Source organism: Natator depressus, chromosome 13 (assembly GCF_965152275.1).
Source record: "Natator depressus isolate rNatDep1 chromosome 13, rNatDep2.hap1, whole genome shotgun sequence".
Taxonomy (NCBI): domain Eukaryota; kingdom Metazoa; phylum Chordata; order Testudines; family Cheloniidae; genus Natator; species Natator depressus.
Genome location: NC_134246.1, coordinates 25026397 through 25047994, shown reverse-complemented (window position 1 = coordinate 25047994; position 21598 = coordinate 25026397). Strand labels below are relative to the sequence as shown.

General features: G+C 49.6%; 1 protein-coding gene across 6 annotated transcripts in view; it reads right to left on the bottom strand.

Moving 5' to 3' along the window:
- The window catches only part of EPB41L1 (erythrocyte membrane protein band 4.1 like 1), a 151120-nt gene extending 131146 nt beyond the window's left edge, over positions 1-19974 (bottom strand). The window contains exons 1-2 of one of the 6 annotated variants that reach the window (XM_074970257.1): positions 19791-19974; positions 6056-6112 (exon numbers count right to left, since the gene is read on the bottom strand). The gene's annotated coding sequence lies outside the window, so the exon portion shown is untranslated. The remainder of the gene's footprint in view (positions 1-6055; positions 6113-19790) is intronic. The other 5 variants (XM_074970255.1, XM_074970256.1, XM_074970254.1 and 2 more) reach the window with 5 other exon arrangements.
- Positions 19975-21598: the final 1624 nt, after the last annotated feature.

The window sequence follows — 21598 nt, the reverse complement described above, 5'->3', positions numbered from 1 at the left end:
TGCGCACAGTGAGGGAAGAGCCTAGATGTGGCCCTCAGAGTATTCCCACTGGTAGCACAATGCTGGTGGAGTAGATAGAAGCCAGCAGGAGTTTTAGCCGGGTATTTATTTGCGTGTATGACTGTACTTTAGCTTTACAGCTGAAAGGCAGCAGTGGAGAGAAATGCCACGTACTGAAAGAGACGCCTTGGCACAGACGCTATACACCCACCAAAAATCCTTTGAGTGTCATGATGATGATGTGAGGCAAGACCCCGAGAATAAGCCAAACAACAAGAACACTGGGCCGGGATCTCCCATGCGGCAGGGTAACGGTACAACTGCAGCCCATGGTATAACAGCAGGGCTGAATCCAGCCGTGATCTCACATGTGCACTGTGTGTTCCATCCCCCAGGATCTCAGAAGGCTCTGTCCAGGGAATTGATTCCCCCTCCCCTGAGGAACATAGTCGCCCTTTAGCCTCTTCCAGCAATGGGAGAGAGGAGTTTGGGACAGGAAGCGAAGAGGAATGCTCCATACAGCTGAAATAGCAGGTGGAGCTTTAGGCCAATGGACTGGTCCATGATGCCTCCATCACCCACTTATTAAATTTTCAAACAAGCAAATTCCTGCTTTCTCCCATGCTGCCCCTCACACCTGAGAGGAACTCCAGGTAAACATCTGCAAAACTAGCTCCTTATCCTGCTTCAAACCCCTCCTCTGAACTCCCCTGCACCATGATGCCTATAAAAACCTTGACCACAGTGAGGCTGCTGCTGGACTGTGACCACCACCCATCACGGTGATCAACACTATTTCACCGTTTCCTTGTGCTCCCTGTCAGTCAGTCTGTACCCATCTGTAGTTGCTTGTCGTCAAGAGGGGCTGTTTTCCTAAAAGCTCTGCTCTGGGAATTATTTAGGGGCAGGTCTCTGGCCCGTGTTATACAGGAGGCCAGACAAGATGATCATAGTGGTCCCTTCCAGCTTTGGAATCTATGATTGGATGTTTCGAAAGTCTTATACTTAGATTATAAGTTCCTTGACAGGGACCATCTTTTTGTCTGGTGTTTGTACAGTGCCTAGCACCCGAGACCCTGTCATGTTACAGTAATAAATCAAATAAGCCACAAGTGATGAGAATATCATGCTTCAGCATGGTTTTATAACTCACGAGTAAGGGCAGTACATGGAACAAACATGGCCAAGACAGGGCCAAACATGACCACCCAAGAGCCACCCCACTAGCTCCTACACCCTAGGCCTCGTTCTGCCCCATCTCTCTTCTAGAACACCCTGTCACGGGGGTCACTACACCTCAGGGTCCTCCACACTCCATGCAGGGAGGGGGCTGTTTCTCCACTGTCTCCATAGAGAGATTCATTTGGGGAGGTGCTTGTGGTTAGCACATGGTTTTGTAAACAGGTGAGAAAGCCACCCTGAGCAGGATTTGGACCACATGGGGACCCCTACACACAATCACAGAATTGTAGGACTGGAAGGGAGCTCCAAAGATCATCTAGTCCAGCTCCCTGTGCTGAGGCAGGACCATGTAAACCTAGACCATCCCTGAGAGGTGTTTGTCCAACCTGCTCTTAAAACCCTCCAATGATGGGGATTCCACAACCTCCTGTGAAAGCCTATTCCAGAGCTTAACTACCCTTACAGTCAGACAGCTTTTCCAAATATCTAACCTACATCTCCCCCACTCCAGATTAAGCCCATTGCTTCTTGTCCTACCTTCAGTGGACATGGAGAACAACTGATCCCCATCCTGTTTATAACAGCCCTTAATGTATTTGAAGACTGTTATCAGGTCCCGCCTCAGTGGTCTTCTCTCAACACTAAACATGCCCAATTTTTTTAAAACCTTTCCTCACAGGTCATGTTTTCTAACCCTTTTATCGTTTTGGTTGCTCTCCTCTGGACTCTCTCGAGTTTGTCCATATCTTTCCTGAAGTGTAACACCCAGAACTGGATACAGTACTCCAGCTGAGGAGTCACCAACATTGATTGCAATGGGACAACTGCCTCTTGTATCTTACATATAACATTCCTGTTAATACACCCCAGAATGGTATTAACTTTTTTGACAACTGCTTCACACTGTTGACTCGTATCCAATGCGTGATCCACTATCACCCCACCCCAGATCCTTTTCAGCAGCACTACTGCCCAGCCAGTTATTCCCCATTTTTTACATGTGCGTTTGATTTTTCCTTCTTAAGTGAAGTACTTTGCCCTTGTCTTTACTGAATTTAATCTTGTTGAATTCAGACCAATTCTCCAATTTGCCAAGGTCATTTTGAATTCTAATCCTGTCCTCCCAAGTGCTTGCAACCCCTCCCCACCTTGGTGTCATCCACAAATTATATAAACATACTCTCCAACCCATTATCCAAGTTGTTAATGAAATTATTGACTAGAACCAGAGCCGGGACAGACCCCTGTAGGACCCCGTTAGCTACACCCTCCCAGTTGTGCACCCACCTTATAGTAATTTAATTTAGACCACACCTCCCTAATTTGCTTATGAAAATATCATGTGGGACTGTGTCAAAACCCTTAGTAAAAATCAAGCTATAACATGTCTACTGCTTCCTCCCTATCCACTAGACCATTAACCCTGTCAAAGAAGGAAATTGGGTTTGTTTGATATGATTTGTTCTTGACAAATCCATGCTGGCTATTCCTTATCCTCTAGGTGCTTACAAACTGATTGCTTAATCATTTGTCCCAGTGTCTTTCCAGGTATTGAAGTGAGGCTGACCAGTCTATAAATCCCCAGGTCCTCTTTGTTCCCCTTTTGAAAGATAGGCAAACATAGTACCTTTCTCCAGTCCTCTGGGACCTCACCCATTCACCAGAAGTTCTCAGAGATAATCGTTAACAGTTCCAAGGTTTCTTCAGCTAGTTTCTTAAGTACCCTAGGATGACTTTCATCAAGTCCTGCCAACTTGAACACATCTAACTTATCTCAATATTCTTTAATCTGTTCCTCCCCTATTTTGGCTTGTGTTCTTTCCCCCTTGTTGTTAATATTTATTGTGTTAAATATCTTATCACAATTTACTATTTTAGTGAAGACTGAAGCAAAAGAGGTGTGGAATATGTATCACATTTCCATTGACAACAGTCCCTGGGGAAATTAAGCAGGCTGTATACAGCCGTGGACAGTTTCCTAAGTCTGCTGGGAAAGACAGGGTTAAGAATCAGAGTCTCACAGCTCTCATTTGTCAGCCAGAAAGCTGATCAAAGTCTCTCTTCATTCCAGCTGATTTTTACTAGTCTTCTACTGGGACAACTTCCCTGTAACCTTCCCAAAGCTCAGACATGCTCAGCTATGCAGTGTGTGGTGGGGGGAGGAGGAAAGAGAAAGCGCAGTGCATTCTGGGACTTGTCACGGGGATATATGAATATGCACCAAAAGAAATTACACCATGCAGAACAAGTAGGAGACAACACGGGAGCAGAGAGGGAGACATATGCAGGAGGGAGGAAGAAAGACACACATACACACAGGGGCAGGGGGGAAAAGTCACACACACAGACACAGGGGAGGGGGCTTACAATTCCTGTGTGTTATAAGCAAGTCTCATGGGCTTGTTATACCTGGCGTATGAGAGAAAAGTGGACCAAAGAAAGCCAGAGAGAGCACTAGGGAGACAGCTACACTAGGGAAATGTCCCTCTCTTGCCCACAATGGCTCAGCTCCCCCAGTGTTAGCACCTTCAAGAGCCTGGTGCAGATAGGCCATGTGGGGCTTCCAGAGCCATTGGCCCAATCCCACTCAGAGCAGGCCTGACCCACACGATGGTGGCAGTAGAAAACCCATCTACACATGGGATCCACCCCCATGCTGCCAACCCCTGTGGAGGCAAATCAGTGAGTGAGAGCACGATTTGGGGGTACCGGTCCCAGTGTACATCTGTTTTCTTTCCCCACCACGTCCGTCCATCTGGGTCTCTCTTTCTATACCCAGCTCCACCTTCCGAATACCTTTCCAGAACATTCACTTACGGGAGATGAGGCACATCACCTATTGCTAGCAACCACACAGCGCTCCCCATTCACAGATTCCAAAGCCAGAAGGGACCATTGTGATCATCTGGTCTGACCTCCTGTATCAAAAACCACTTCTCCCTTGTCAGCTGTAACATGTGCAAGTTCAAAGCATGGCCTTTCAGCATAGGCCTTTTCACCTGGAGACCTCAGAGCAGAGGTCAGCAAGCATGATCCACATCAATGAAAAGGGAAACTGAGGCACATACAGGCCACATAGCAAATCCATGTCAGAGCTGGGAATAGAACCTAGAGCCTCTGATTCCCAGCCTGATCCCGCCACTGAGCCATGCCACCTTCCTAACACAGAGAAGGACTGAATGAGACTCAGCACATCTCTTTCTAGTCTCTCCCATTCTCCACCTCTTCTGTATATCCCCCTCGTGCCCCGGTCACCGGCGCCTGCTGCACAGGCCAGACAGACATACTGCACCCCATGTGGCAGAAAGAGCTGCCAACCAGTACTGAACTATTACAGATGCACACGCAGACCTCCTGAAGGATGAGCTGCTTGGAATTACTGAGCAGAAATTTCTCATAAAACTTTACAGGCGGCCTTGGCTCAGAGAGAGAGAGAGAAAAATCCACAGCCCTGAGGGGCATGCTTGCTTTACACTTTAATCAATGACAGTGACCCACTTACAGTTCTCCTCAAAGACATGGATTCTCCCGCCTGGGTCACGTGCCCAGTAGGAATTTGCTCTGACAACGCTGCGTCTACGGCCCCATGTGCAGCGAACAAGTCCTGCACCTCGGGAGCACGCAGTTCAAACCCTGCCTGCAGGCTCCAGAAAGAGGGAGCTGCCCACGGGGCACAGCTGCACCCCACAGAGTCACACTGCCTCAGCTCAATATAGGCCGGGCTGGATTGGCAGGGAAAGCTGTAAGATGGCATTGGATTGGTGCACTGGATTGGTGGGGGACCCACCAAAGGCTGCATGTTGTCCAAAGACTTGAAGGGATGAGTATTCTGAAGAGTTGTTTTCTCTAGAGGGTGGAGGAGAGGCATTCAAAGCCCCTAATTTAATCACAGGCTGAGAATGGCACATGACTGGGAACATACCATCCCCTCCCCATCTCTACCTCACCTCACCTGTATCTTGTCACACGGGGTTGCAATAACATCCTCACCATGTTCCACCAGCATAGAGAACCCTCCCAAACTGGCCACATAGAGAGTGAATTCACTCTCTGAGTCCCTGGGTGATGCTAGGGTTCCTGCTCAGAACAATACATTCATTGCACTCGAACGGAAAGGGGAACTGCGCAGCTATCCACAAAGAGGCGCAATAACCCAACAACCAGCCGCAAGCACCTCATCACCCGTGGGTTAAACATTTCAGGCACCCCTGTGATTTAACAGAGAGGGTTTCTACATTCGTTCCCTCGCTCCGTTCCCAATCCCAGAGCACAGTCAGCATTCCTAGAACAAACATAAAACTAGAGGTCGAGCTAAACCATGCTTACACAGCCTGACCCGAAATCAGGGAATCCACATTCCAAGCAGCTCAACAATCAAAGACAAGGTTTCATTTCACAGAATTTAATGCCACATTCTTGCTGATCTGCACCGATTTTGCTTTCCTAAATTTCACTTTGTGCAAAATTTTGCACTCAAAACACAGAAAAATAGTTTGAATTTCTGTGTGTTTTTAAATGCAGAGCTTCAAAATAGCCTCATCCACAAGAATCAGCCCATTTTCAAGTTGATAGCTAAACGTGAATAAAAGCACACACAGAACCTTAAAAAGCACTATTTCTGAGCTTTGCATTTGACTCATAGCATTCTGCACCTCTATTTCCAGTACTCCCTTCCTGTGGGTTTTGGAGATCTAGTCATTTATCATCAGGACCCATTATTATTCACACTGCAGTAGCACCCATAAGGCCCTAATCAGGATTGGGATCCCTTCGCACCACTGAAAACCTGCTTGCTCCTAAAAGCGTGAATGTACATGTTGCCTCTGGCTAGAGAAAGAGACTCAACGGTCACGAACAACAAAGACAGACTCACCCTGTCTCCAATGGCAGCTCCTGGCTCTTTAACTTCTGTTCAGGCACCGTTCAGAACCTGGGAGAGAGAGAGAGTAAAAAAAATCATCCGAAGGGTTTTCTCAGAAATTATCAAAATCATGTATGCTGTGAAGTGACATGAAATGAGCATCGCTCATTTCGTCATGAGCTCACTGGTGTCTTAGTGATTTGAGCACTGTATTCAATTCTATAAGAATTCGTTCATTTATGCGCACTCTACTCTGAAACAGGTCTAGATGAAACAGCACCTTCTAACTGAGCAGGTCTGCTCCCTGTGTATTCAGAAACAGAACTGCTAATCTGAGTGATAAAAGCCCGCCTTTACTGCAGGCAGCCCTGCAGAACCAACACTGCTGGGAGAAAGTGAACTGGATACTTTCCTGGCTTGCACAGTGAATCATTAACCAAGTTCTAATTTCATGGCCACCTGTGCAGTGCCATTGTCTTATAACCCTCAGTTTCACCTGTACAACCCCACTGAAGACAACAGAGTTGCCCAGGTGTTGCTGAGGACAACATTTGGTCTGCAGTTTTTATTCTAAATGATAATGCATGAGCAACAAAGAACCCAGCTGGACTCGCAGATGTCAAAGGGAGGTTTGCAGGACTGGTAGTTTACTGGAGAACTGAGCATGTATGATATGAAATGCACTCACAAAACAAACAAGTTCCATAACAGCATGAGTGGTTTTTAAAGTGGTGTTCTCCAAAAAATGACTACGTTTTATGGAAGACAAAGATCTGCAAGGTCTGAGGAGCACTTGCATCCATGTAACTGTATGACACACCAGAACAAAATCGGGATGTCCACATTACAGGCTCTGAGTAAGACCAGAGAGAAGCTTATGAGGCCCGTCTTGGGAATGCTACAGAAGAGCTGGGATAGCTCCTACTTTTGCACAAGAAAGGTCTTTTACAATAAAGGGTTAATTTTTCCAATGGGCCTCCAACACATGCATGGGTAAAATTTGTGAGTAGACTCACATGCAAGGCACTAATGCAGATCAGGTAGGATGGCACATAATGCATTGCTCCGGCCACGCAAAGTGCCATTCATATGCACAGAGCCCACAAACAGAAGCATGTGTACTAATGGGAGCCCCTTTGAAAAATCTGACCCCCAGGACCTAAGCTGCACCAGCTCCAAGTTTCATTTTGATTTAATGAGACCATTTAACTGCATCCAGTGTATGCCATGCACTTTAACAACCACCTCGCAGACTGACTGAGAGCAGACTTTAGCCCGGTATCACCAGTATAAATCCACAGTTACTTCACTGAAATCAGTGGATGTATACTGGACGCAACAGAGCAGAATTTGGCCTGCTGTCTGCCTTCTGATGCAATGCAGGCAGGGTCCCACCAAATACAGCCCCGTGGAAATGTCATCGGCAACATTCTGGCTGCCACCCCACGGCCACGTTTCAGTCCCATTCGGGCATGGATTGTCTGGTGCCTACCCTCCAAAAACCACACGTGGCAGATTCAGTAAGAGAGGATGAATCCTTCCTCCCCCCACGTCAATGACCCATCAGAAGACAGCACCGCCAGCAGAGGCAGGGCTTAACATGTGTTGGGACACAGCTGACTGTGGATATGGGGCTCCATGCAGAACAAAAAATAACGCAAAAAAGCTGAGAGAGTTTTACTCAAGCTTCCAAGGAGAGAAATTCACAGATGGGCTAAGGAAAAGCCTGGAAAGTCTCAGTCCCCCAGCAACGTCTGAGCAACGGAAAGAGAAGGGGCTGGACCGGGAGTGAGAACTCCACCTGAACTACAGAACTCAGACAATAGTGACCCAGGCCTTTCTCCACTTCTGTGTCAGTGCAACTCCCGTGCAATCAGGAGCCCAGCAGAATGACACCAGCGTCCATCTAGAGTAAGGCAGGGGCTTGGGCCAGAGGGGGGGGATCAGGACGGTTTTATATGCTAGGATTTTTTCAAACCCATAATTCCCATGACCGGTAGCCATAGAGCGGAGAAGGCTCAGGCGTTTACGCTGCTCTGTCGTCTAGCTGTGCTCTGAGCAGAGCTGGGCCATACGGTGGTAACAGAGAACCCCCCCACCCCACCCCCCGAGGCATATGCTACATTATCACCAGTACATCTGCAGTTTTGGGGAACGAGTGGTCTGAAGAAGCCTGATGCTAGCTCGGCCAGCGCACCCACTGTACTAGCCATCCAGTCCCTTCAGCCTCCTGAGGGCATGAATGATTGCGAGAGGCAGTTCGGTACCTTGGATAACCACTGGCTCAGGATGCCCGGGCAGTTACACCAGCTACCTTCAGGAGCCAGTCTGTGGAGCGAACACCACTGACTTCATCCAGCCAGAGCGCAATGCTCCCTAGTGGGGCTCTGCCGACATGGTGACAGCCTGACCCACAGCCAGCCCAGCTACTCCTGTTATTAGGCCTCTGCAAGCACACACTGCCCTCTGCACTCAGCTGCTTGGGTGTTAGTGAAGTGACCAACAGGGACGAGGCTTAGAGCTTATCAACCTCATTATCAGTGGTGACCTGAACAGGGATTTGAACTCCTGGTTCCAGTAAAAAGATCAATGCGCTACTCCCTGGACAGCAAGCACCATCCCCCAACCCCCCTTTTTTTATTTTTTAAATATTTCCCCGACTGCTTCTCTGCTGCTGGATGCAGATGATCCTCACTGATTTAAATGGGAAACCTCTTAAAAAGGGCCGGACAGATAGCGTTTGCATCCAGCATCAAAAGGGATAACGTGCAACAACAGCCTCACTATGTTTATATGAGAAAGCGTCTGGGTGGAGCACTTCTAATGGGACCTCTGGCTCCTGTCTGTGCTTGGAGGAGGTGCACGCTATTGGAAACGCAGGACAACACTGGATTTCTAAGGCAGAGCTGAGCTCTCTTCAAAACTGGACCCTGGATCCTACCTCCCTGCTGGGCAGTTTTGTACCATCCTGTCCCTCCTCCCCCCCTACCCCAGAGGGCCTGCCACCCCACACCCCAAATATCTTGAGAGGGCCCAACCCTTGGTTTCTTGCTTGAGAGGTCAGGAGAATTAAGATGCGGAGACCCAAATTCATCGCCAATCAGACTGCTAAGAACCAGCCATTCAGGGCTACCCCCAGCCTCCTGGGATTAGTGGTTAGACACTGAAATTTAGGGACACCTAGATTGTTTCCAGCTTCACCACTGACCTGCTGCGTGGCTTTGGGGAGTAATCAAGGCCTATACTGGCAAGAGCCTTCAATAAGTGAGGCAGCCAAAGAGCTGGGGCTGAAGCAGCCTGTTTCTGATGTGCCACGTGCCCACAGATGCCACCAGCGCGGCCAAGTGGGTGCTCAGCATCTCAAAAAAACCAGGTTCTAGGTGTCTAAAAATGGGCCCCCAAGAATGGACACAGACAGAACTGGTGAATACTTGGAAATTTCAAAGTGGAGGAGGGGAACCCGCCATGCCTCAGTTTCTTCATCTGTAAAATGGAGAGGAGAATATTCTATCTGCATCACAGGGGAGTCGAGGGTGAATTAACAAGTGTGCACACAGCACTCAAGGAGCCCCAGGCAGAAACAATTCTTCATCATCTCCCTGTGCTTGTGCCCCGCTCCATCAAACACTAAGCCTTTGAAATGCTGCCTAACAACGGGACAGAGACAAACCAACTCATTGCACACAGACCCCCCACCCCCCAAACAGTATTCTGCTAACCAAAGCTCCCTTGTGCTTTCAATTAGACACACACATTTCCCTCCCTTCCTGCCTTATGCAGCTGTGTCAAGTTGTTATCCTGGAGGCTGGCTGAGCTAAGAGATCCCTGTGCATGACAGCTTGGGAAGTGCTTTGGGATGCTTAAGGGTGAGCGTCACTGTATCAGTTAAGGCAATATAATTACCTGCCCTAGGACTTTAGCCACCTAGGAAGCAAGACCCCCTGCCAGGTGCTCACTATCTTTACTGCCAAGCAGCTCCCTGGACCACTGCTGCTAGCGATGCTAGAGAGACCCATGCCGGCAGCCGCAAACTGCTGCCATTCAGCTCTTTCCCTCCATCGTGCGGTCTCAGCCAGAGGCGAGCGTTCGCAGGCCTGCCGAGAACGTCCTCGTGTGTCACATACTGCCATGCCACCTTAGCAAATAACCAGCCTGCCTCAGCTGCAGACAAGGGGGCTGGAACAATTTGTATAGTGGGGGTCCTGAGATCCAATGAACCAAACTGGAAACTCTGTATATAATGGAAACCACTTCAAGCCCGGGGGGGCGGGGCAGCTCCCCTAGTTCCAGCACCTATAGCTGGAGGAGGCATACAAGCGGATTGGTGGACCAGCCACTTAAATCCTGGCCAACGGTCACTGCTGGATGGAGAACAATTGAAGCAGGGCTCTGCGTGGCATGGCAAATGCTAGGCGCCATACAACAGACATAAGCAGACCCAGGCACTCACTGAGATCTTGGCCAGTGCACTGTAGAGTAGATGTTTATCAGCTTAGCAAAGGACAGGCAGGAGGACAGGGATTTACGCCACCTCCCCTTCTATCAGCCATGGGAGTGGACAACGCAAACGATAGAGAGCAGCACCTCAGCCCCGAGGGCAGCTTGCCCAAGCATTAACAGTTCAACTGGGTCTGGGAGAGGGTCACCATTGCAGCCACCCCACATCAGGCTGTGACCACATCAGCTCTCACCCGCCCAGAGGGAACGACCCCAGACAGTGCTCAGATGGGCAGAGTCAGTGCTGAGGCAGAGCTGGTACTGTAAGAGAGAGCATCTCGCAGATAAAAGCAAAACGGAGGTCCAGACCACCACTTGGGCATTAAGGATGCAGCTTTCACAAAAGTAAGGGTGCTAATTGTGGTGTCCTGGCCAAACTGTAACTTGGGCAATTACAGGTGGCCTACCCACAACTCACTTGGCAGTTTCAACTGGACATATTCCGCACTGCTCCTCCTACATAAACCTGCTGTTTACCATTGCTGCCTTGATGATGAGTTCCACCCCAGAGTCAGCTGCATTTCACCAGCAAGTGACAGATATTACTGAAAATATGCCTAGACAAAGAAGTTATACAGACATATTATATGCTGTGCCAAATTAATTCCTGACCTCTGCGACGCTACACCAGGGATGAACTGGGGCCATGGTATTTGACAGTGCTTTTCAGCCTTGGGATGAAAGACACTATACAACACAGACTTTAGACATGGAAAGATGTAGCAAGTCCTGTCTCATCCAGGTAACACCCACTCTCATTCAGGGCAGGATTGCACCTGATAGCAAGTTTTCTTTTGTTCTGTCCAGTCTAAATTTAAGAGTCCCAAGAAACGAGGCTGCTACATCATCCCTTGAAAGATGATTCCACAGCTGGATCCATCTGAAAGGCTGGAAATTTCCCCCGTCCCAACATTCAGCCTAAATATTGCCCATCTCAATTCCATCCCTCACTGCCAACAACGTACCTAGTAATGCTACTGTTTATTATAATCAAACTCCAACCCTTTAACTTTGAGACCCAGCTGCTAACCAGCACCCGCTCGGTTGGCTGGGAAAAGGAAAAAGCAAAACAAAACACCACAAACATACATAAAAAAAACCCCACAACTGCCCAGCTACTTCCCATGCTATCCAATATCGACAAAAGCTCCTGCCAGCAGAAACAGTGCCAGATCAATAGTGCATCTAATTAGAACATTTAATTACTTCCATTGTTCATTCGTTCATTGCTTCCCCAACCAGATCACTAGAAAAACCAGCAGCGCCCCCCTCAGTATTCCAGCCGCTTCATACTCCACCGGGATAGTGGCTCCAAGACCCCGCCAAGATATGAATGATTAGTAAACAGTCTGTGTTCCCCCTTCCCAGCTCCAGCCTCCCTCCTGGTCTTGACATACACTCCTTGCTTTAGACACTTTTCCGTGGGCGCACACCTGACTGCCTCTGTCAAAGCCAGAAATGCTTTCCACTAGCACTAACTGCAACAAACAAGATTAGTCAATTACAAAGGGATGTGTCATTAAAAATGCACCCTCAGCTTCCCGCCTATGGGCATGTAATGAAGTGGCTCCCTCTCTCCCTGTCAAGATGCAGCTCCTTTCTAGACCCTGGACACAAAAAGAATCAAAGCTAAAAATACCCTCTGGTTGTCGCTACCATGGCACCTGGCACACAGTGAAATGGGGGGGGAGGGGAGAAGTGGGGGGTTATGAATGTGTTTCAAACCCCTACTGAAGCTTCAAAATGCTGTTTGATCATTCCTTGTTTACCTAAAATTTCAAAAGGAGAAAAAAAACCAAACAAACATTCCCTTTGTGCAGCAGAGACAGACGACTCCACCCTGTGCATTTTCCTTCCTGTCTGATGCTCACTGAGATACCAGCACATGCATCCTAGATCCCCCTGCTAGACAGCATACAGGGGAGGGGGAGGCAATAGGGAGAGAAGTGAGCTAAAAGAGGGTGTTGGTTTACTTTTGCAAAGATTAAGGTCACAATCGGTTCAGATCTGGGATTCATTTTGTGCAAGACCTCCCTACATGCTGTGTGGTCCAAGGTTTTAGAAGGTCTCCCATACCATACACAGGCATGTTAGTCTGTTCTACAAATTTTGGAGAACAGACCGTGAGACAGGAGCAGAGCAGCAAGAAAAGGCAGAGACCTGTTGGATCATGGTAGAGTCTACTGACATCCAAGGGCAGGGCACTTGCCCCGAAAGAGGATGGATCAGATATTCTATTAAACTGCCATCACATCTCATCTTAGCGGAAAGGCCAAGAGTCCTAGTAAAGCTGCTGACCTAATGAGATTTGTGGAGCTGACACTTTACATTCATTTGTCTTGTGTTTTAACACAATGGGGCCGCCGTGGTGCCCTTTATCTAGGGCTCTGGATTGCCACGCAGGGGACCTGGGGGCCATTTCCAATCCTGGTCTCTCACTCCCGAAGCAGGTCTAGGGACAAGGAGAGCTGCAGATGCAGCCCCAGGCGTGGATAAGCCCCAGACAGAATCCAGTCTTGTCCTTCATGGTCAGAAGGCTGGTGGCCTCAAAGGGAAGGGCTGCATTGGTGGGGCTCAAATGAGGCAAGTGAAATAACAGCATGAAACAGCAAAGCTAGAAGTTAGCTCTCCAGAGCTCACGGTCACACATGACTTGCCCTGGCTACAAGGCTCTGCCCACCATACCCCATCCTCTCTGGCCCTAAACCAGAGCATCCCTATAACGTTTGCCATGCTGTAGTTAATCCTCACTAGCATGTATTATCCCCATTTTATATTGAGGGGAAACTGAGGCGTTTACAACAAGTCAGCTTCAGAGCTAGGATGAGAGCTCAAGAGTTACTGGCTCTCAGGGCTGTGTTCAACCCACTGGCCCACATTCCCTGTCTGCTAAAGGCAAGTGTGCCTTGGCTCCTGTCCCAGCTGTACTATAGCTCAGCCTAAGTGCTCGTCATAGTGTGTTCCCAAGTGCCTGGGAATGCTTCACTCCCACAGATGGGACCAGAACAACAGATGCTGGTAGAATCATCAGAAGATTAGGGTTGGAAGAGACCTCAGGAGATCATCTAGCCCAACCCCCTGCTCAAAGCAGGAACAACACCAACTAGATCATCCCAGCCAGGGCTTTGTCAAGCCTGACCTTAAAAATATCTAAGGAAGGAGATTCCACCACCTCCCTAGGTAACCCATTCCAGTGCTTCACCACCCTCCTCGTGAAATAGTGTTTCCTAATATCCAACCTAGACCTCCCCCACTGCAACTTCAGACCATTGCTCCTTGTTATGTCATCTGCCACCACTGAGAACAGCCGACCTCCATCCTCTTTGGAACCCCCCTTCAGGTAGTTGAAGGCTGCTATCAAATCCCCCCTCATTCTTCTCTTCTGCAAACTAAATAAGCCCAGTTCCCTCAGCCTCTCCTTATAAGTCATGTGCCCCAGCCCCCTAATAATTTTCATTGCCCTCCGTTGGACTCTCTCCAATTTGTCCACATCCCTTCTGTAGTGGGGGACCCAAAACTGGAAACAATACTCCAGGTGTGGCCTCAATAGTGCTGAATAATCACTTCCCTCGATCTGCTGGCAATGCTCCTACGAATACAGCCCAATATGCTGTTGGCCTTCTTGGCAACAAGGGCACACTGTTGACTCATATCCAGCTTCTTGTCCACTGTAATCCCCAGGTCCTTTTCTGCAGAACTGCTGCTTAGCCAGTCGGTCCCCAGCCTGTAGCGGTGCATGGGATTCTCCCTTCCTAAGTGCAAGACTCTGCACTTGTCCTTGTTGAATCACACCAGATTTCTTTTGGCCCAATCCTCCAATTTGTCTAGGTCACTCTGGACCCTATCCCTACCCTCCAACGTATCTACCTCTCCCCCCAGCATAATGTCATCTGCAAATTTGCTGACAGTGCAATTCATCCCATCATCCACATCATTAATAAAGATGTTGAACAAAACCAGCCCCAGGACCGACCCTTAGGGCACTCCGCTTGATACAGGCTGTCAAATGGACATCAAGCCGTCGATCACTACCTGTTGAGCCTGACAATCTAGCCAGCTTTCTATCCACCTGGTATCATGCTCCACCCTTGCAGACGAGACATCTGCTGCCAGACAGTCAGAGGTATAGCTCCCTGGCATCCAGCTCCGCTCCCAAGGGGATGCTGTGCCAAAGCAAGGAGAGGTGCAGTAGTCCAGGTGGGAGAACCAGCTGCTGATCCCTTTTATTGTGTGTTCTCGTGCTCAGGTCTCAGACAACGCAACAGCTCTCAGCTCAGGATTTAAAGGGATGGGTGAGTGGGGATTTATGCCATGACTGAAACATTGTAATGCTCCCCTGCAATCACTCCCTAACACCTATAATCCGGATATAGCTACCAGCCGCCCCTGGAGTCAGCCCCAGCCCTGTCCAGCAAGGCACAGCCCTGAACAGGACAGGCTCCCAGCCATTTCCTTCCAGCACTGAAAATGCTCTTCAGGTTTCCCCTTAAAAGTCTTACACTTCCATTTTTCCCCTCCATGACTACAATGAAAACCCGCTGACTTAGAGACACCTGACTGCTCCAACGAGAACAATAGGCCGCTCGGCCGAAGCGGTCACGTTCTCTGGGCGAGCACATTTTTAGACGTTGTATTAGAGTAGCATATTGATAACTGTATACATGTGTGTTCACACAGATGAGCAGGGGGAGGCTTCCCATACGATGGGGTTGAGGAATCTTCTCTGACCCATGTCTCCTTGACTGGGGAAAGGGACAGGCACTATAGCAAAACCTAATATAGAGAGATAGGCCAGCTCAACTCCCATCTTGGATCTGCTATGAAACCAAAAGTCATATTACCAGTGACAGCATTTCCATCTAAGCTCTGCCCACTCCCCAATCATTACAGTATCAGAGATCCTCACAAGCAATGAGATATTACCACTGTACAGATGGAGAAACAGAGGCACGGGGACAACACCTTCCAGGGAGCCTGCGTGGGAACTGAACCCAGCTCTCGCCCAGTACCTTACCCTCAAAGCCATTCTTACTAATGTCCTAACAATTCATATTCTAGCTTGAGGAGGAGATTTCCCAAGGCACAAATGGAAGTTCGGTGCCCCAGTACCCTGAGTGCATTTGAAAACCTCCTAATGGACCAGCACACTGCAGCAACACAAATGCAAGTCGCAGCATTTGGGAATAATAGTAGGGTGACCAGATGTCCCGATTTTATAGGAACAGTCCCAATATTTGGAGCTTTTTCTTTTATAGGCACCTATTACCCACCCCCATCCCGATTTTTCACACTTGCTATCCGGTCACCCTAAATACTAGTTTATTATTATTTTAGTCCACAGAGGACTAGCAAATGCTTGTTATTGCTACTCCGCTCACCCCAAGATATGACGGCTATTATCTCAATCAGAGAGGAATTTGAGAGGTTCTGAAAGAGAGAGATTTTCCTCTCCCTGGGCTGAAGGCCAGCAGAGTGGATCTGCAATGTCACCACACGATCGAGAACGGCACTCACAGGGAGGATCATACCTCAGCCACGACTGCAAGTGGATAGCAGATTCACAGACAAGCAGCACAGTCCACCAGCCTCTTGAGCCATGGTGTCAAACCACAGCTCCCCCAAGACAGATGTGCTCCCGCCACACTCCTAAGGAGTGGGAGCTCTGCTTTGCTATTTATGGTAATAGCTGATTTCATGCCTTCATTACCACCTGAAGTTGCTGTTAAAGCTCTAAACACAACACATTGGTTGTAAACAGAAAAGACAAATGCCCCCACTACCAGCAACTGCCCCAGTGGCAAGGGGACACAGGGGAGGCCCGTGCTAGGTGCAAAGATAAGAGACCTTGCTGGGGCGACATAGGGGAGGCAACATTTGTAATGCTACACAGAGCTTGCATCCCGATGGGGACTAGCATGAGAGCCAGGGCATGGTGAATGGGTGGGAGAGAGAGAGAGATCTTCTGCAAGTCGTGTGTGTGTAAGGAGGGGAGAGGGAAGGGAAGCTTTGGGAGTAGGAACGTCAACAGCAAATTTGGCACATGCCATTACAATCAAGAGTTGGCATAGAGCCTGCAGCACAGTCCCTGTTCTTGCTGCTGGGGTCCAAAGTCAGCATTGGGCAGAGTCTACAAAGCATCGGTCTCATTTGAGAGCATAGGCACTCGCACCAGGAAGTTACCTATGTAAACAAACAGGCTCCAGTCCAGTGACCACATGAGATCAAGGCCTCCCTATTCAGAGAAAGTTCCCCAGTGCTAGCTCTCTCCCGTGAGCCTGCCCCATTTCTCCTCAGCACACATTGATCAACCTTATCTAGTTTGAAAAGGACAAAGAAACACCACAGCGAGTGGCTAAAACAATTCCCTGCATGCACAGTCACACTACAGCCCGCGTACGAGAGGGAATGGGATCTGACAGGTACAGAGCTCTCCAGTAGGTTGCAGTGAGGCAAAACACAAAGAAATAGGTTTACATGCTCAATCCAGAATAGAAGCATCACTCGTGTGTGTGGGTGTATGTATACACACACACACATCCCCCCCACCATGGATATGGACATTAACACATGCATAAGCAGGTGGCCACTCTGGACTAGCGCTCCCTTAGATAGCTGAGAGGGGTAAAGCCACCAGAGAGAAAGAGCAATCATTTAGGGCACCCCAATGGGGCATAACTCAGACTAATAATATACTTAACAGGTCTCTAGCTCTTTATAGCTTTGAAGCTGAAATACATCAAGCAAATCTAATGCGAGAAAATTGAGGAAAAGGAATATTTATGCTGAAGATCAGGGAAAAGCATCTTTATGGTGAGATTGATTAGAGCATGGAACAATCTCTCCAAGGAAATGGGGAAAGCCACCCCTCTGGGGAGGTTTGAAACTAGACTGGGAAAAGGTCCAGAGAATAGACCATAAGGAGCTAGCTCCCACCAACCACTAGATGATCTAATAAAGCTTTTCCATCTCTAACTTCCATGATATATTGTATAAATTAAAGAGCACACTCAATCCGTTCTTTGCTCAGGAAAGAGCCCATAATTTCAAATATTGAGGGAAGCATTAGAAACGCAAGAGGGGAGAAATGTCGTGGTGGAAATAATCCATCTTGTAAATGCACCAATGGTAAAGGAAGGGGACTCGCAAGGTCCCATACCTTTGCACAATCTCCCGTATAATCAGACAATTAAGAAAGTGTGAAGCTTTATTATACCTCCAGAGCCTACCTCTTGCCATCTGACGATATTCCAAAAATAACCCTGGAAATATGCAGAGACCCATTCCAAGTTGTTCCTGGCTCCCTGCACACTCTCCTCTAATGTATATTATCCTCCTGACATCAACACTCCTGCAATCAAACATTATTAAGGGCAAAACAGCAGTTCCAATTTCAGAGGAATTCCTGTGGTCAGATTTCCCCCCTAGAATTCCCTAATCTGAGCCTGATCCTAAATTCCTTAGGCACCCTAGCTTGTACTTTCCAGTGGGGCTCCAGAATCATACACATTTTTCACCCCCATTTGCAGTTTATTGTTTGGCTGTGGGATTTATTTAAACCCTCAGCTGCCAGAGACTCTGGGACTGCCAGAGACTAGCCTTAACTGTTGTGGACAGCCACATCAAAAAGAGCACTGGCTTCTCCAGAGTGTAGTGTAGAAGAATTGGTGCGGGTGCATGGGGAACTCTTCTTACAAATCAACAACTGTGAGCATAACAAAGCCTTAGAGAGATCAGAGCCTTGAGGCCCAATTCTGCTCCCATCTAAGAAGGTGGCAAAACATACCCAACTGTTTCATTGTTGCAAGATCAAACCCCCCATGTTTCAACCGCAAATGCACTGGGGGAGAGGGATCATGTCTTGCTATCCCCTGATACGTGTACATACTCCCACCCCTGTACAAAGCTGTGGGAAAATAAACTGTGTTTAAAACTTTTTGTGCACATTACAGGAAACCAATTCAGAGGCATCTAAGAAACTATAGGTGATGGCACAGAGAGTATTCATATCACAGGAGGAGCAGAGATCTGGGCGTGGTGGCCCAGCCTTGCTCGAGACTGACAGATCTGCTAGTATTTCAGTGCCTTCCAGCTCTCTGAAGGGGAAGAGATGTCATAGCCATCTGACCTTGGCAGAGGGGAGAGGCCCTGACAGATCATTTGCTTAGTATATATTTAAAAAACAAAAAACAAAAACAAAAACAAAACCCGCCATTCCCCATGAAAGGTTTCTCTGCCTTCCTGGCTTGCTCACCACTCCCCTTTCCTCCCTGCTCCACTGGGTGTGTCACTAAGGAAACCAAATCAGGTAGGTTTGAGCTGGCCATGCCCAGAAACTTTCAGCACGGACAAGTCTTCTATGGACTGCCGTTTAGCCCACCCCAGGGGGAATTTTCCCTGATGCTTGTTCCTCCCCTTTCCTTCCCCAGTGTAGGTTCCCTCCAGCTCCTCAGTCCTCTGACAACGCCAAATACACACACACGCCTGCAGTTTGATCTCTGCTCTGACACAGAGCAAAATGTGTGTGTGTGCGCGCATGTGAGCGGCAACCAGAACAAGCTGCGTCTCCCCTTCATTTTGTTTTCTCCCAAGTGTCTTGCCCGCCACCTCCGAGCCCAGACCTGAGCGGATCCGTTCCCGGTTAGAGCATTCCCCATGATCCGGGGGAAGGGAGAGGGTAGCTATGAGAAATGTGTCAGCTACCATTTCGGGGGTGGGGGAAGGCAAGGAGTCTGAGGGGACCTGAGCCTTCAAACCAGGAGATCAGGAGGGAACACGCCGCATCTGTGCCCCCAGAAATGGACGCCCCTCCGAACCAAGATTGCCCCTCTCTCCTTAGCGTGCAATAGCGAGTGGCAGGCTGGCGGGGGAAGAAAGGAACACACCCCTCCCCAGCGGGCACTCGGAGGGGAAAAGATGGGGAATTTTGCACAGGCAACGTGCAAGGGGGGGGGTAAATGTGATGGCGAAATCACAAGCAGGCCACCTGGACGCGGCTGCACCTAGGGCGGGGGTGGGGGGGGCACCGAGCAGACACTGCAAGGAGAGGGGATATTCGGAGGCAGACACACACGCTCGCACGGCCCCAGAAACACCCACCCCGCGGGTTTTGCAAGCCAGGCCACCGAGGGGCCGCAGATCCGAACGGAGGCTGCAGCCCGCGTCCGTGGGGCTAGAGCCCCGGCTGGGGCGGCGGCTGCGGTCCCAAGCGTGCAGGGCCCCGGGGAGGTGCAAGCAGGGGCCCCCCGCTCACCTGGCTGGCTGGTCCGGAGTCAGGCTGTGCAGGGAGCGGCTCAGCAGCGGCATCCCAAGCTCCGCGCCGCCTCGCTCTCCGCCCGCTTCCAGCGACGCGGCCGCTTCCCCGCCCTGCAGCGGGACAAATCGCTCGGCAAGCGGCGGCGGGGCGGGGAGGAATGGGAGGGCTGGGAGCTCAGGCTGCAGCCCGGCGGGCGAGAGGGAAGGGGCGGACCTAGCCTCCGCACGGAGGGGGGGACGCCGGCGGGGAAGGGGAAGAGGCTCCAGCAGCCCACCGAGAGCTAGGGCTGGCCCCTCGCCTCGCCCTGCCCGCAGCCAGGTGGGGAGCGGCGCTGCCTTGCTACAGCAAGCGGGGCTTGCGAGCCTGGGCCCCCGGGCAGATCTGCCCAGGCACCAGCGCCCCAAGGCCACATCCAACGCCGGTCACGGTCCCGCTCCCTGGCCGCAGGCACCCGCTGGACCGGCCCAGAATGGGGGCTGAGCTGTGTTGGGGTAGCGCCTGGGGGCCCAAGTGCTGCCAACATGGAAGGAGCAGATAGCCCCTGTGCAGCAGAACAAGTGGCCACCCCATCAGGCGTTGGGGTTTAATCCTCCCTAATGGAGCCGCTGTCCCTGGGACCCGCAAGCAGCAGGCTTGTCCCCGGCGCTGCTACGGCTGGGCAAGCAGCGAAGACGTGGGGGATCCAGCTTCCACATTTTGGATGGGGGCGTTTTCACACACCTCCAGTTTTCTTCGCTTCTTGCAACCCTTCGCCGCAGTGCAATGAGTCTTCCTCCCGCACGGATTACCGGGGAAGGCATTTCAGGCCCCCCAGCCCACATCTGTGGAAGAAACGAAATTTAAAAGGGTAGTTTGTGAAGGTTACATCACCCAGTGAGCGAATGGAAACTTTCCATGTGCCCTCCGCACCCAATCGCCAGGCTCCAACTGCACTGTCCCCCTGGATCCTCACTACAAACAATCCAGAGGCCTAGGCATGTAGGTAGGGGGAAAAAACATTGCCTTGCGTTTGTCCAGCACCTGGCACAATGCAGTCCTGAGCCATGACTAGGGACACCTAGACACTGCTGCAACACAATAACAACAGTATCAAAGTGTCCAGACTGGGGAAGAGTTGCAATGTGCTAATAGCCCACTGGCAAATGCGGGGAGAGGGGAAAGGCTAATCCCACACAACAAATTCAACCAGCCTTGACCAACACCTGCTGTCAAGAGAGGGACAGGAGATTATCTGCACCACACACAAGCTACCTTTCATTTAGGATTTGGCTCTCTTTTTTTTCCCCCCCGTCTTTGTTTCTGTCAATAATCCTTTCTGGGCTTAGTTCTGCATTTCTATCTAGGGCTGACTTTAAGGGCCTATTGTTCTCAGTAATCAGTTCTATCAGGATCACATTGGATTCCAGGGAGACTATTTTTCAGTGTAGCAGCCGTGTTAGTCTGTATTCGTAAAAAGAAAAGGAGTACTTGTGGCACTTTAGAGATTAACAAATGTATTTGAGCTTAAGCTTTCATGAGCTACAGCTCACTTCATCGGATGCATGCAGTGTAAAATAAAGTGGGGAGATTTTATATACACAGAGAACATGAAACAATGGGTGTTACCATACACACTGTAACAAGAGTGATCAGGTAAGGTGAGCTATTACCAGCAGGAGAGAAAAAAAACTTTTTGTAGTTATAATCAAGGTGGGCTATTTCCAGCAGTTGACAAGAATCTGTGAGGAACAGTGCGGGGGGGGGGGGGGCGAATAAACATGGGGAAATAGTTTTACTTTGTGTAATGACACATCCACTCCCAGTCT